We start from the raw sequence: 15,997 nt of genomic DNA on the forward strand, positions 1-15,997 counted from the left end.
CAAGTTGTGCATATTTGCTGTTGGCATGAACCACATCGCCGCATGTCGGGTTTGCAAAAGCCATCCATCGCATGGAAGCTTGATGCCTTTCACACACTGAGGATTATCTGGCAACAAGCTGTGTTGATGAATCTCTGGATATGGTGATTCATGAAACCCATGGTATGATGTGTAGACATAGCCCCCCTCACGAATGGAAGTTGCATAGCACAGTAATCATCGCCGGTGATATGATCAATGATTGGTTGGATGATCGGATAATTGAGCCCGAGGAACAAGGAGTGGTTGCCGAGGCTATAAACCCGCCTCCAGTTGAATACGCCTAGCCCAATGGAGCTAGGTTCTTTCTTGAACATGAAGCAGCCATAGCCATCAATGTCACGAACGCCCCACGCATTGTACTGCATGTGGTTTGATGTAATGGTTTGGTCAATTTGGTACGTGCGAATGAGCATCAAATGACCGCCGTCAGCTGAACGAGCGATAAACCACCACCCATCGGCTGGTATGATTCCAGGTCCTGGAATCATGAAGGCCAATGCATTTGCGTCTGTTGCAACAATTCAAATTAGAGACCAAAAGGACAAAAGTAAACAATCATGTTCAGAGTATGCGTGGAATTAAGATTATTATAACAGTGACACATATCATAGACAGAGAATTGCAATGCCGTGGTCATAATCATACCCCAAGTTAAAAAAATAAGCCAATGGCTTTCATATTCTAGCAATATGTCATGGTTCAAACATCATGTAACAATGAGAGGAAAACAGCTATGACAACGCCTACTCATATTCTACCATAGCACTTACTACTACTGTTCTCATATCAACTCTAAGCAATAACATGCGTTGTTATAAAAATCTTGTAAACGAGAGTAACATATAGCAATCATGACATTATGCTCATAATATGTATTCTAATAATGATTAGATGCCAATTGTTCTCATATCAACTCTAACAATAACATGTGTGGTCATAAAAATCTAGGAAATGAGAGGAACATATAGCAATGATGTGGTTATAGACATGCTATGCATTCTAAATTTGTAACAAATGAACAGGCAGTCGTATTCATAAGGTAAAGATGAGATGAGATAGAACAACTACACGAGGATAGATTCCACCAATATAGGTAGCCAATCTGTGCGTCGACCGCGTAAACGATGCCATCGTGCACTATAGCATCAGACAGAAATGTTTCCTCAACAGGAATGATGACGAGCCATAACCATGTATGGCGACCGGATTCCAGATAGACTAATCCCTTGTTGAACAAGGCAATGAGCTTGTAATCCATGTAGTCTTCTGATGGTGTGGGCACTTCGTAGATTACAACTTTCTGCAAACAGAGGTCGAGCCAAAAGCTTGACGTGTCTCGTGCGTAGTAGGCAGGAGTGTCCGGCGGGCCGCGAGGCTCGATGGCGGCGGTATCCAATGATGGAAGGGTGATCTCTCGCTGGGTGTAGATATCCACGAGATGCCACGGACTACCGATGTGGTGGATGAGGACGATACAGTTGGCCTTCATGCCTGCCAAGTAGTGGACGCGCATGAAGGACAGGTGGACGGGTAGTGGTAGCATGTCGAGGTGCACCACAACAACCTCCGTAGGATTGTTAAGTCGGTGTCTGGGCCACCTGCGAGGATCGAGCATCAGCAAGCAGGGTGTCTTGAAAAGAGCCGGCCGGTTGCAGACGAGTAGACGGTACAAAGACACCGAGCATGCGGCCAGACGGACGGTGCTGAGTAGGTCCATATGACTAGAGATCTGCTCCAAGAGAACATCGGGGAGGGAATTCCAATCGCGGCTCTGCGTGTCAGTCGGTTCTGCCATTAGGGTTTTCGGTGCCTGTGAGCCAGCGGGGAAGTGGATTCGGGCGGGCGAGCGAAGAAGCTTCTCCTCGTGTGGCCGAGCAGTGAGCGGGGGCATATGGTACGCGCGAGCTACCAAGGAAGATGGCGCGGGCGGGCGAGCAGTGAGCGGGGGTAAATGGTGTGCGGCCGACGATGGGGAAGAGAGGAGGAAGAAGAAGAGAGGAGGAAGAAGAGTGGAAGACGGGGAAGAATGTGCATTCAATCTCAATTCTACTAGTACTACTACCAGGATATACCGTCCTTCAGAGTGTAAATAGTTACACCGATGACATGTGGGTCTACCACAACAGGGCCCATATGTCAGTTAATAAAGGACAGAGGTGCGTGGGCGTATTTGCGGAAGCGTGCTCTACTGGCAAACATAATGGCAGTACTGGGTAAGGCTGATTTAGTAACACCAACACGCTGGTTCAGCTTATTAATTACGTGTCCCATCTGCTGCAGCGTGTATTGTCACTTCACTGTGAAGACTAGTTGAATAGTTCTCTCTGACCGAGATGGGGAATAAATGGATCGCGAGGACTTCCTTTCTACAGTATCCCTATGCCTCTACGCTCACTTCACTCATTTTGCTCCGTAACTAGTCATTTGTTGAAATCTGTAGAAAGACAAATACTCCATATTTGGCAATAGAGGGAGGCTTTTACTCCGTACTATTTGGGAATAGAGGGAGTATCACCATATGGAAGGAACAGAGGAAGCTTGAAATATGAACATGTCAATGGGAGGGAGTAAGCCCCATGCATGCATGCAATATGCAACACTCACACGTACACATGGACGCACGCAACACTCACGCACCCATGCGGCACACAGCACACGACGCAACACACACGCTCACGCTCAAGTGCTCAACCTACTCCCTACGTCCATGAAAGACTGTACATTTAGAGATTTACACATTGACCAGGGCATAATTAACGCCCAAAAATAGCAGACTTATGTGTGCATGCGACCATTGAGATAAGAAGATTAAATGAAGGCCGTTGCATGCTGTAATTAAGGATAGACATGTAGCCTATACCTACAGCACAAGTTGGTGCATTAGTCAATCAATATCGATTTAGATTAAAGGCTAAATGCATTGGAAGTGTAGATGTACATCATGTAGTACACTCTTTGTTGGAAGACCGATGGAGGACACATGCATGCACTCACATACACAGCCAGGGCGGTTCGCGCGCAAGGGTTGGACTCGTGTCGCGCCTGCGTAAAGTTTTGTTTAACTGATTTCTTTGCTCTGCCAACTGACAAGTGGGACCCAGAAACTAGGTGATAATTTAACCAGTCAACAAAGTGTCACGTCGACTATGTGGCCGGTCAGTAGGGTGCAATACGGTGCTCTACGATGAGCTAGTAATCGCATAATCACCGCAAAACTACATATAGTGACCGTAAAGAGCGTACTGTTACATACGTTGACCGCCAGTGTATTTTTCTTGTTTCAAATTAAGCCATATTAATCGGAAAGGACGCAATATGGACTACTACTACTAGTACTAGTACTGCTTTGATGTGTCCCGTCAACTCGCCGAACAAGGAGAAGCTTGCTTACTACGCCTCTCCCTCTCCCACGCGCGCGGTGGTTCACCGGACAAGGAGAGGGTTTTGACTACAGTGCCCTCTCCCTCTCCCTCTCCCTCGCCCTCGCCCTCGCAGTGGACGTGCAACAGTTCAATCGGTGTCAGATTGCCAGAAGCATATTGTACTGTAGTATCATCATTGTTGGACCTTCCGAAGAGTCGAACACCGCGGTGAGATAGTAATCGTCGTAGCCGCATCGCTTTGTCGGCGGGTCCGCAATTGCTATCTTCTTTAATCTCATGTAGGCATCATCATACGTATTCTTGCCCAGCCAGTCCGGAAGGACGATCCCAATGGTGGAGAAGGGGTCTACCGGAACGGCCGCACTGCTGTGGATGTTGTGCAAAATCATGGTGGTATTCGGCCGGAGGTACGCAAGCCAATCTTCGTTGGCACCGACCCAGACCTATATATAAGACGGTGGGCAGCGGAGAAATTACGGGATGGAAATGGAATAACTAAGTACTACATGATCAAACTCCATTACTGACCTGCTCATCGGACAAAATCCGACTACCTCTCAACGTTGTCAACTCTAGCGGAGTCAACGTGCATCCATGGCCAGGGAGCGGTGGACTGTTCGAAGAATTGTCCCATAGAAGAACCTTCTCCTCGAGGACGCATGGAAGACCAACAAGCATGGCCTTTTCCCAAGCCTGTTTAAGCCGCGTCTTGAAAAAGTTGGTGCAGGAAGCACCGAGTCTTGCGGCGGTGAGGACGTCGGAGCGGCGTGCGATTTCTTCCAGAGAATTGTTGTCCAAGGTCTCCCAGCCCCGACGAGGAGGAGAACTGCTTGGCGAATCCATGGGAGCAGCGACGAACTGCCTTCTCTTCGGGGGGAGGGGAACTGGCGAGGAGGAGATAAGAGCGTAGTAACCGCAGGGCCTCGTCCCTTCCAACTGTAGATCGTTCCTCAGCGAAGGGGTGAGGCTATTATTTACTACTAGTACTAGCATTATGGAACGTTATGGGATTGCATTATACTATAAATAGTAGCACTAGTAAGAAATTTTTGTCACTAAGTAGTAGTTTTTGGTACCATGGAGTACTAGTACTAGCATTACGGAACGTTATGGGATTGCATTATGCTGTAAATAATAGCACTAGTAAGAAATTTTTGGCACTAGGTAGTAGTTTTTGGCGTGGATTAAGAAATTTTGGGTATGTTTTTGCCATTTTTTGTACACGCCAACTAGTGTCAAAAAATGTCATACATTATGTGACGGAGGAGTACGTACTCGTACTGTAGCAGTACTAGTACTACTTTTCTCAACTAGTAGTGCGATGTACTATACTTCTAGTCTAGTCTTGTATAGTGCACCAGTTTTGAACTCTTGAATCTCAAGGCCAAGGAGCTACAGTTGGAAGTGGAGGGTACTACTGTTCTCTAGAACCATCGCTGTACTATCAATGCAGGGGAAGTACACTTGCATAGTAGCCTAGTGGGTACTCTTGGTGCTCTATTCAGCCGCTCCTCTCACGCACACACTAGCAGCCTGTTTATCAGCGACGGTTACTGCGGGGGCAGATCATTTGAGTTATTGGATATAGCAAGACTAGGCTTTTCGCTTCCATTTGTGGAGGTGTAATGGATCTCGTCGAACTTTGTTAGTACTTCCTTCTTTATGAATGAGATGAAGCAAAGCTTTTGCCTCCGTTTCAAAAAAAACAAGTCAAGAGGAATTTCTTTTATAGTAGAGCCGATAATGGAGTGAAGTCCATGCATGCAATGCCACAAGCTACAGAGCCATATTGCACAGTTCCCAATGCCCCGCCAGGCTTTTCCGGCTCCTCGGGCTTAATTGGGAGGCGCTAGTTTAAATATGCTACTAGCTGGAAGCTGCAAGCGATGTGCGGCTAGGGTGAGCACGCGAGCCACAGGATGCTGGGATGGAAAACCCGTTCACGTGGCTAGGCTGTCTAGTGCAACCAGATTGTGGGGCCGCACGTCCGTTTGAGTTCAAAACTCAAACTACCCGTGTAAAATATTGGCTCGCAGAGAAGTGTAGTAGTATACTATTTTAAAAAAAGGCCGCTGTGCGTTCGGCCGGGATCGAACCCACAAAACGAGGTATATACTCCTGCGACCACTAGTAGTACTCGTTGGAGTACAAAGCAACCTAGAATCGCCTTTTGTCGCTAGTAGTACGTACATTGTTCCTTACAAGAAACCCCTAAGAGCATGGTTAATAGTATAGCCAGCTGCTGGCTATAAGCCAGTGCCATGTCATCTACAGCCCATCTTATAGCCAACATTAGTAGTAGTTTATTTCTTATAGCCCGCTGACTCAACTCTATTGTACTTGCTCTAATAATGCAAAAAACCACTAAAATGCCAAGAAACTACTACCACTTGCATACGTGGCAGACTTAAGATAAGACTACCTTATCAACCATTGTACATGCTCTTACCAACAAAAATCCTCGAGTGACCTCCTACCTCCGGCTCGTCCACCTAGTCATCCTTGGCCATGGGACGCAGCTACCGCCACCGGCAGAAGGCGAGGTCAAAACCGCCGGCAGTGCGGAGCCCATGTTGCGGCAGCCTGGATGCCAGCTCCGTCCGGCGCTCGCGGCCGCTAGCTAGCCAAGATAGCTCCGTCCAGCTGCTTGTCTGCAAGGTTTGCTAGCTAGATTGGCACGGCAGCACGGCGGCTTGCTCGCGCGTGCCGCGCTAAGGCCAGCCATCTGGGTCGACCGAAGGCCAGCGCGGCGGCTTGCTCGCTCGTGAGTCACGCCCGGGCCAGCCTGCCAACCCGTGTGGAGGCCGGCGCGGCGTCCGGCCCGTCCGGCGAAGCAGCGGCCAACTCGCTCATCACCGGCGCCACCGACGAACACGCATCAGTACTGTTTGAAGTAATGTTCAGGAAAAATAATGATTTGAGGGGGAATAACAGTATAGAAGGTCAGATGTGGGTCCCTCGTGTCAACGGTCAAACAAAATGTGTTGGTTTAAGCTACCTCGTCAGCACGGACATGTGGGCCAACCCTGTCATAAATGGGTTTAAATGAACCTAATCGGTAGGAGTACTAGGTAGTTTTTGGCGTGGGTTAAGAAATTTTGGGTATGTTTTTGCTATTTTTTGTACAATAGATTCCTCCTAGGGCTGGTTGAAAGTGGTTGTTTTTTGTTAAATACTCTACATATTGTAAATAGGAGTGAAAGTTAAGCTTTGGAAGCCAATAAGCAAGGCTAGTTACATAGTGCATATGTGTACATGATTGAAAGTAAATATCAACCATGAGTGACTAATATCTTGATGGAAAACTCGAAACTATGGAATACTAGGAAAAGAAATGCATGGTTGGAAATACTAGCAATGTTCATGTCCGTTGCAACGAGTCATAATTAGAATAATACTTATTCACAAACTTGGTACAAAACACTAGAGATATATTATGTTTCAATTAGAATATACATATGTCACTAGAGATATATTATGTTTCAATTAGAATATATTCCTTGGGCTGTTTTGGTGAGGTCAGGGAGGGATGTGGTTGGTTTTAAGATACTAACTATGGGTTTTTCTGCAAATTGGTAGACAAGTGGGATGCTGGTGGGAAAAGGCAACAACTTACCTCACAATCGTTAGATGTAGATCTAATGGTCAGAAACGACGGATGGTAGACACACCAGCATCACCAACTTAGTCTTGTGTAGGAGTACTAGCAAGATCCGTGCATTGCATGGAACATCAAGATGCATTTTTTTATAAAACACTTGTTGTGATTGATCCTTGCGGGAGTAATCCCATGTGTAAAAACTAATGATATCTCGAGAAATATGAGATAAGGTGAAGAGGAGTGGGTGTGGTGGTGGTTGGTGGTCGGACTGAGCGGAGGCATGGGGATTGACGACGCCGGCAGCGGCCACCAGGACAGTTTGTTCCAGAGGCTTCCTTTCTTAATTGCTCAACAATGAGGTTTGTTGGAGATAAGGATGAACGAGGTAAGGCCGTGTCTGCAAATGTGGAGAGGGGTGCGGTTATCTTTTAGTTTAATTTCCATCCGTCAGATATAGATCGGATGGTCTATATTGCAAGATGGCACACATACCATCATCACCAACTCGGTTTTTTATAAGAGAAGAAATATAAGTATGGAGATACAAACGTATTATCGATACTTGCTTCCGTAAACTAGCATCTACATTCTATTCAACGCCTCGGCATGTGGGGCCTTAGCATAATGACTTCTCGACTGTGTAAAACGAAGATTTTCCCATCGCCGACAAGGAGGGGGTGACGGCGGCGCGCTTTTGGCTTGCTCTAGACCTAGTAGTCATACTAGGTGGTCTAAGCACGTGTAGATTTATTCTTTTTCACGTCTCGTTTTTGCCGTACTGCCATGACTGTTCATGAATAGACGGTAAGTTATTCACGGGGAAACCCTTGTTGAGCGTGTTTGCGAGAGAGAGAGAGAGAGAGAGAGAGAGTGTGTGATATGTTATAGACTGAGGCAATGATAACAGATTCTTTGTGTCTATGTGTGTGGAGGATAGAGAAAGACATGTATATGGGGCTTTGTGTTGTGTAACATGGAGACACATATACATAATTAGAGAGTGAGTGTGTGAGATACACATGCGGACATGAGGAGAGATGAGGATCCAGGTAAATGGGTGTTTGTGTGTGTCTGTGTGTGTCTGTGCACGCGCTTGTGTGTGAGAGGGAGAGAGTGTATGTGGAGTAGAGAGACCACTGATGATGTAAACCTAGTATAAGGGAAGGGGGAATGGTGTGACATGTGTAGTAGCGAGATAGCACGGGTGCGGGCGGGGGGAGCAGAATATTTGGAAGAGACATCGAGTGTGTGCGTGGGAGAGGGGTGTGAGAGCGAGAGAAAGAGAGAGCTAGCGACAGAGAGAGAGAGAGAGAGGAAGATATGGGGCGAGAGGGGTCGTTTGTGTCCATAAATGGCGTATAGATAGGGAGACAATGTTGATGTTGTCCGAAATTGGCCTATGAACGGAGACGCAAGGGAAGCGAGTCATCGTGTGTGTGATAGGGACTTCATGAGAGATCTAGAATAGATGGTGTAGAGAACAATGTGCGAAATCGAGAACGATTATACATTAGGGAGCTATGCAAAGACTCACGACATATATGTATACAGGGAAGGAGCTGGGGCGGGTCCGCATGTGGGAGAGATAGAAAGAGGAGAGTGGTGCACAAGGAGACAAAGTGTGCTTGTTTGCAGTGGGGGTGGTGTGTGAGGTGAGTGCGCGAGAACCACATAACTAGGGAGATAGACGTTTGGTGGTGAGGTTTTGTGTGTATGGGAAATATACACTCTACATAGTGTGTGTGCTTGGGTAAGAGAGATAGCGGGAGACCTAGAGAGTGAGGGAAGAGATGTGTGCATGCCCGAGAGACAAAGTGATAGAGACCTATGTTGGGGTCCGGACTTTACAAGAGAGAGGGGTGTTAATGTGCTCGTGTGTTGGTGTTTGGGGGAGAGAACGACTTCTCTCTCTCTCTCTGTGTGTGTGTGTGTGTGGTGGGGGGGGGGGGTTGACTTCAGATAAAGAGTGAGGTGTCTATATTTGAGGGACTTTAGCATAATTGATATATTGTGCACTCATGGTTGATCAATTTGTTTCACAGTTTGTACTATGAGATAACGATACTTTTGAACATGCGTGATATACCTTGATGTACCAGAGTTATAAATCTAAGATTGGAATTTTGGAATTCGACTACATTATTAGCTTTTGTAATTCATTTAAACGGAGGTACATTTTTTAAGCCGGGATTTTGTGATTTCAAATTCATATATCAAACCTAGAGATATACACATACGGGCATGTCCAAACTTTATAATCATCCACTTTATTCATACACATACACATCTTTGCTTTTTTCATCATATTTAGGATAAACACATTTGGAATTTCATTTGAATTGGACCGTATGATGGTATTTGCTTGTAGTAGCTCAATGATCCATATTTGAATTGAATGGACAATCCAAGTTTCGAGTTGGAGACATTGATTTTCAAAACTTGCACATTTTTTGCGTGCAAAACAAACAAAATGTCGGCCATGATATCATAGTCGGCCGCACGAGAGCAGAATACTTATAATTTTAGGCGCCAAAAGCTTTCAAACTTCCTGCTCACATCGAAATATCACACGCCCGAAAGTTTAGCCCTGCGATATTCCTATTTTACCCCTGCCACATGAACGGAAAAGGGCTGCTTTGGTAACTCCATTGTTTTCCCCTCTTTGCCGCCAACATTCTTCCCCAGAGCCCCTCCCCTTCCCCTCCCCGACCCCCCAACCACGGCAAGCCGCCGAATCTAGTCCTCCGCTGCAGCGGTGGACCTCACACCCCGCCTGATCTACCTTCCGCACCTTGGAACCCCAACTGCCAATTCACCACTTCACCGGAGCCGCTTCAGCGACTGGCTTGTCCACCGCTCCAGATCTCCTTGACCGCCATCATGGTCCACCGCACCGGATCTGCTTAACCGGCGCCGTCGTCCACCACAGCCTAGGCCCTTCACTGACTCCCTCGTCCGCCCCTTCGCTGGCCCTTCATACAAGCCCTCGTCCGCCGCAACAGATCCGCCTCACCAAAAGCACTGTACAACACGCCCGCCGAAGTCTTCGTCCACTTCACCGGACCCGCTCCACGGATGCCATATTCAACTCCACCGGCCCTGCTTTACCGGTGCCGCAGCCTCATCAGGTTATTTCAATTTGTACTCCTTCGGTTTTTCTCTTTATCGTGCAATTGTTCACTTACCACAGATGAGCTTTCTTGTATGTCGATAGGCGCCGCAACCGTAGCACTGGAGCAGCTTCAGTGACGGAGACAGCCGGCCCAAACTCAACCGCAACACGAGCACCATCGACGATCCTTAGCTATCAAGTATGACAACGATACCCATATGCCGCCGAGAATCAGGTACTATTATCCAACGGCCGGCGCCTACGTTCACTTTCCTAGCATAAGCACCGCACCTTTGAATTTATTCAGGGCATCATTCAGTTTTTCATGAGACGCGTTATTCTGCTTGCACCTGTAGGGCCATACTTCTGGCAGTGAACATGTTACATGTGCTAAATTACATACTAGTGCACATATAGTTAATATGCTTTAGTTTTGTTCTGATGCCACCTGTTGGTTCCATCAGACTGCTTAATGTTCTCTATGCTTAATTACACATCAACAAACTAGCATGTGGTTCCGCTGCTTTTTGTTCGTTTTACCCTACATTTTCTGATGCTAGCTATTACATCACTGCTCCGAGCCTCTTTTCATTACTTGTTTGTGTGTTCTTGATCTTCCCAAGTTGCATGACTAATTTGATGCTTCTATTAATTATGGAGCTTCCAACCCCATCAAGCAAAATATTTGTTCTTTTAGGGCTGGCACCTCGAACAAGCATAAAAATAGAGGGAAGCAGATATACTCCCTCCGATTCTATTTACTCTGCGCATAACTCTTGACCCGCATACCAAGGAGGGCACTGGTTTAATTTTTCTAGACTAATTTGCCAATTAATTAGGGCAGAGGCGGATGGGGCGGGGCACAAAAGGAAACCAGCGCTAGGAATCGGCAATGCGCAGACTAATACGAGAAAACTGAGAAAAAGTTATACGCAAAGTAAAAATAATCGGAGGGAGTATTATCGTGTATGCACACACCCTTCTGTCATTAGTTTAGATGAACCATTGATGATCAATTCAGACCAGTGCATGCGATTAAAATTAATTTTACCTAAATAGATGGTGCAGAATAAACTACAACAACTAGATTTGCAACCATGGGATGCTGACAATATCTTCAAAGAACATTGCAATAGCAGCTTGGCTTCACAGCAACATATGGTAAGCCAGTGTGTTTTAGTACGTGTGAAATGTAATGCGAGTGGGCTGCTTTCTTGGCTTGTGCCCTCAATGTGTAATCCTACCGAATTACAAATAGTTCATGTCAGAGTAATGGGCCACGGGTAGGCTAACCCGAGGCCCTGAACCTTTCAAGACATCGGGGCTGACTGCGCCCCTCAAGACTCCAAGGCCAAGATCCGCCTTCTGGGAGTCGGCTGAGGGGACAGCCGACTGCCCACTCATGCCCGAGTCTTGGGGACGACTTCGGGAGGGGCCGACTCTTACCTGGCGACTTCCAGAGAAGCCGGCCATAGGGAGTTGGCCCGCGACACCAATAACCCCATGATCTCGTCATGAGGATGGGACAGGGAGAGGTTATAGAAATGCCCACTCCCTCCCTTTTCCCGAGGCTGGCGTGGCCACAGTGCGCGGTGACCGCGGAGATCTCCGCCCGGCGCAGCACTATTGCCATGCCATCCCTGACATCAGCACAAGCGGCGAAGTCCTGTACCCACGACGCCCTGTCTGTACGACCTAAGGACGACGGCCCCCACCTATCAGCGAGTCACGAAGATGGCAAGAGCGCCACCAGTCGGACCCGATGGGAGTCGGCCCCCGGGAGTCGGCCCGCCCCTCCCACGGGTCCCACGCACCATTAACCAGACAAGACGGGAAGCGGCTACAGTAATCGCCTGCCAGACGGCAGCGCTGTAGCCACGACCCCATGACTAAGCCCACGTCATCAGAGGCACGACTACAGTAACCAGCAGCCAGCGGGACCCACCAGTCAGCGAGCCCCGGTAGTCGGCAGAGAAGCCGGCGGCCAAAGAGACTGACGGCTGGGCCCGATGCCCAGTCGTATTACCATTGTACCCCTAGGGGGTAGGCCTATATAAACCCCCCAGGGCACCCATGCAAAGGGTCCGAATCCATTAGCACCAGACCAGACCAGATCGTATAGGAAGGAGAGAGCTAGCCTTGCCTTCTCCTACCTCCAGCAACACAGCTCTAGGAGCAACCTTGTACTCACTTTGCCTTAGTGATCATGCGGAGACCCCGCAGAGCAGGACTAGGGGTGTTATCTCCTAGGAGAGCCCCGAACCTGGGTAAAGTACGCCGGCGTTCGTGTCTCCGCCTTATCCCGCTTCCAGGTACCAGCGACGTTCTACTCGCTCCCACCATGATAAGACATCCTTTGGCATATGTCGCACCCAACCCCCGACATTTGGCGCCCACCGTGGGGCGAGGTGCGTCGTCGTCCGGAGATCTGTTCTGGACGGGAACCCTTTTCCTCCCTAGCAAGCGCAGCCAGCCCGGCACGCCAGACGGAGTTTGCGTCGACGCGCTGCATGGCGCCAAAATCGCCGGCGCAGCCAGTTGCCTCGCTGATCTTGTCGGTGAGTTTCGCCTCCCCGACGAACCCGCATCCAACGCGGGCACAGGCGGCCCCGAGAGCCTCCTCGCGGGCCTCCTCGACCAACTTCAGGTCACCGGCGAGCCTGCTGAGGACTTGGAGTCCGTAGGCTCCACCGACCCGATGCTGGTCGACTCCGACACCGCGTCGCTCGACGCGTTCCCTTCCAACGTGGTGGTCTACGATGAGCCGCTCCGTTGCACGGAGAGCGGCGGAAGCACTGTCATAGAAGTGCTGGTCATCGGTCACGGCGAGCCCTCCGGTGGAGGCACTCATGACCCGTTTGACGCAGCGCTGCAAGAACTGACGGTGCCTATCCCAGAAGACGCCGACGCCGAGACACTGGAGGTGCGCCGCCTCCAGCTCGTCGAAGGCGCCAAGAAGCTCGCCAGCATGAGACGCCTGTCGGAGGCCTATCAGCACAAGATGGACCGCGCTGTGGGCGGCACGCCGGCTCCGGTTGGGCCCAGCCGCCTTGGCACGGTCCAGCAGCCCGGTGTGGCCATCGCCAACCTGTTCGGGGCTGATCGCCCCGTCTACGCCACGCCTGCGGAGAACATCCGAGCTGCCCAGGCGGCAGCAGTAGGGCTGGACCAGTTCATGGGCGAGGAACGCCGCCTGATGGCGGAGCGCGTCCAGTGGCTCCTCGACGTGGCTGCCGAGCAGCACGAGGCCGGCCGCCGCACTGAGGCGCCGCACCGGCAGAATGACGACCTACCACCCCACCGAGATCAAGGCACAACGTCGCGGACGCCGACTGGTGGCGCCCGTGGAAGAAAAGACCAGGAGCCGGCTGCCAGCCACAGTCGGACTCGCATCACCATAGAGCGCGACCAAGATGGCCGCCCTAGAGCAATGCAACGACGGGGCGACTGTCCGCCTCCTCCCCCCCGCAGGGAAAGGCGTGTCTCCCCGCCGCCTATCGACCACCCGACACTTGGCGACCGACTTGGCCGCCGAGAGGGAGTCGGAGAGAATGACGCCCGTGTAACGCCCCGTATTCGATGTGCCAGGTGTCCGTCAGTTATTTGCCGTCGTTGCCATGTCTTGTGCTTGCGTGTTGCATTTTGCCATGTCATCATGTGCATCTCATTTTGCATACGTGTTCGTCTCTTGCATCCGAGCATTTTTCCCGTTGTCCGTTTTGCAATCCGGCACTCCGATGCCCTCCGGCGCCCCCTTTTACCTCTTTTCATGTGCGGGTGTTACTTTCTCGGAATGATTCGAGATTTGCCAAGAAGCCTTGGTATACCACCGGTAAACCGCCTGTCAAGTTTCGTGCCATTTGGAGTCCGTTTGATACTCCAACGGTTAACCGGGTAATCGCAAAAGCCTCTTTTGGGTTGCAGCCCAACACCCCTCCAAAACAGCCCATAACCCATCCTAACCCCTCCAAAACAGCCCATAACCCATCCTAACCCCTCCATCCTCTCGGTCGTTCGATCACGATCGTGTGGGCGAAAACCGCACCCCATTTGGAGTCTCCTAGCTCCCTATGCCTATATAAACACATCCTCCCCCGAAATTCGCGGATGAATTCCCCCCTAACCCTAGCAGTCTTCCTCCTCGCGCCACCGGACGTGTCCACCCTGCCGACGGACATGTCCGCCCACCCCCGCAGCCAACCGGGTGTCGCCACGTGTCCACCGCGCCCCACATCGCCGGCGGGCCCGCGGAGCCCATCTCCGGCCCGCTCCGGGCCACGGCGGGCCCGATCCGCCCGGCCATCGCCGCCGCCTCCCCCGAGCGCCCTGCCGCCTTCGCCGGAGAGCCCCGCCGCCGCGCCGCCCGCCTCCGTCTCCGGCCACCGCACGCCCGAGCCCCCGTGCGCCACCCGCGCCCTCCGCTGGCCGTCGCCTCGGCGTCCGTGCCGCCCCGCGCCTCGTCCCGCCGGTGACCCCGCGCTGCGCCGTCGTCTTCCTCCGCCGCCGCCGCGCCCAGCACCTCCTCGCCGCCCGTGCTCCGTCCGCCGGTGCCTCCCCTCGCCGTGCGCCGCACCTCCCGCGCCTAGCCTCGCCGCAGCGCTCCTCCCCGCCGGCCGCCGCCCTCGCCGTCGTCCTCCGCACCGGCCGGAGCCGGAGCTCGCCGGAGCCGCCGCGCCGTCGCCGGATCTGGGGAGTGGGATCAGATCCACCACTCCCCCGATCCAAACGTCTCCCCCGTACCTGGATCTCTCCGTCCTGGATCCCTCCGTCCCGCGTTGACTTTCGCGGAGGTAAAATTCCACTGTCCCTGAAAAACTCACATTCTGGTGCTATGTTCATCATGTCATATCTCTTTTCTTACTTCTCCATTTTGCGTGCATGATATATCGAAATGTCCACCAGGATGTGATCTTCAGTTTGTTCCATTGTGCCATATTCATTAGAGTTCATCTTGATGCCCTAATCATCATTGCAAGAGCACTATATGATGTTAACTGCTCAAACCTGTTATAACTTGATGATTTGTCATTTTTGTTGCATTTTGTGTGTGCATCCTATGAGTATGATGTCTACATGTTTGTGAAGCATATCCAGCCATCTTTACAGTGGTGCAATCCATGTATTTTTGTGTGCCATGTAGTGAGTGAATCAAGCTTGTGAAGTGGGCTACTTGCTGTAATGTTCTGTCAATGCTGAAACTGTTATATCATGTTGCTATCTTTGCTTGATGCCACCAATTAATCCATGCATAATCTGGAGATGTTTAGTTGACATGTTTTGTTGTCCATGTTATTATTTATCATTCTGTGCCTTTTGATGCCTCATATATGTCCTGTAGCATATGTGTTCATTGCCATTAACATGCCTAAATGATGTTCCTGTTTTTCTGTTAACTTCATGATGCCATGTTATGAGCTTGATATTGATTAATCTATGCCTCTTTTGGAGTTGCTCCAATTACATGATTTGAAGGATGCTATGATTACTCTGTTCACATGCCATGCTTGTTAATTTTAGATCTCACATGCCTCTGTTCCATGCTTGCAAACATGCTATCATAATGTTGCTGGTTTACTCTTGCTGAGACTGTTATTATTTGCAATCTTGCCATGTCATTTTGAGCATGTTGTAGTGATTTTTGGAGATAGCTCAGTGTACATGTTTTGTAATGCTTTACCTGTACATCATGACCATGCCTTTTGGTTTCATGTTAAGGTGCTATAGCATGTTGTTTTGATGCTTGCAATATGCCTAGTTGCTGTTTTGGACAGCTTGTCCTTTAGACTTGTATAGAGTGTATGTGTTGAACCGTTGCTCCGTTTTGAGTGTGCTCTATATGAAACTTGCTTAGATTTGCAT

The sequence above is a fragment of the Triticum urartu genome, chromosome 1A (genome assembly GCF_056163025.1).
Source record: "Triticum urartu cultivar PI428250 chromosome 1A, HENAU_Tu73, whole genome shotgun sequence".
Classification (NCBI taxonomy): domain Eukaryota; kingdom Viridiplantae; phylum Streptophyta; class Magnoliopsida; order Poales; family Poaceae; genus Triticum; species Triticum urartu.